Below are 1,318 nucleotides of genomic sequence, written 5' to 3' on the forward strand. Positions count from 1 at the left end.
AAGATTTGGAGAAACAGGAATTCTCATTCACTAATGGTGAGGATGAAAAATGGTTATAGCCACTGTGGAAGACAGTTTGATAGTTTCTCATACAATGAAACATACTCTTATATGACCTAACAATCACACTCCTTGGTATTTACCCAAATGAGTTAAAAACATGTCTACACAAAAACCTGCACGTAGATGTTTATAGCAGCTTTGTTTATAACTGCCAAAACTTGGAAACAACCAAGACATCCTTCAGTGGGCAACAGATAAACTCTAATACAGGGGTCCTCAAACTTTTTAAACAGGGGGCCAGTTCACTGTCCCTCAGACCATTGGAGGGCTGGACTGCAGGCCCGGGGATGAGTCCGCTGCTAAGCAGGACAGGCAGCAGCGACAAAAACACCCAGCGGGCCGGATAAATGTCCTCGGCAGGCTGCATGTGGCCCACAGGCCGTAGTTTGAGGATGCCTGCTCTAGTATACCCAGACAATGACATATTATCCCTCACTTAAAAAGAAATGAGGTATTAAGCAATGAAAAGACATGAAGGAAACTTAAATGCATATCACTAAATGAAAGCCAATCTAAAAATTCATATGACTCCAACTATACGACATCTGGAAAATGAAAAACTATGGGGATAGTGCAAAGATTCATAGAGGAACAGGGAAAGGGAAAGATGAATAGGTAAAGCACAGAGGATTTTTAGGGCAGTGAAACTACTTCGCATGATTTGGAGTCATTACACATTTGTCAAAACGCATACACATATGCAAAACCAAGCATAACCCTCATGTATTCTATAGACTTAGGGTGATAATGATGTGTCCATGTAGGTTCATTGGTTGTAAAAAAATTAAAAAAAGGTACCACTGTAGTGAGGGATGCTGACACTGGGCTAGACTTTGTAGGGAAACGAGGACAGGATACTTAGGAACTCTTTAAGCTCAACTTTGTTGTAGACCTAAACTGCTCTTAAAAAATAGTATTTAAAATAAAAAAAACTGTGTAGATTTCATGTGAATCAACTTATAATGCACACAACTAGACATAAGCTGCACCCACAAATGTCTTCAAGTTAACTCCTTGAGCCTTTTCTAAGGGTGCTAAGGGACAATGTTCTTCAAATTCTTAGATGACCCTTTGTTCCCTATTTATGCTTGAGATAGCAATTTTTTAATTTTTTGCATGAAATTCATATATGTTACCTATAAAAATTCAAAGAGCAAGAATTTGGAAAAAAATGTTTTATTATACTCCATTGTTATGTGACATTCCAAAAATGAAACACTAGGCAAAACCCCTGCTATATTGTACATAATGTATA

The 1,318-nt window shown here is 38.0% G+C and overlaps 1 pseudogene; it reads right to left on the minus strand.

Moving 5' to 3' along the window:
• Positions 1–321: 321 nt before the first annotated feature.
• The window catches only part of LOC100958272, a 2,761-nt pseudogene continuing 1,764 nt past the window's right edge, over positions 322–1,318 (minus strand).

Source organism: Otolemur garnettii, unplaced genomic scaffold, assembly GCF_000181295.1.
Source record: "Otolemur garnettii isolate 467f Iridium unplaced genomic scaffold, OtoGar3 scaffold00052, whole genome shotgun sequence".
NCBI lineage: Eukaryota > Metazoa > Chordata > Mammalia > Primates > Galagidae > Otolemur > Otolemur garnettii.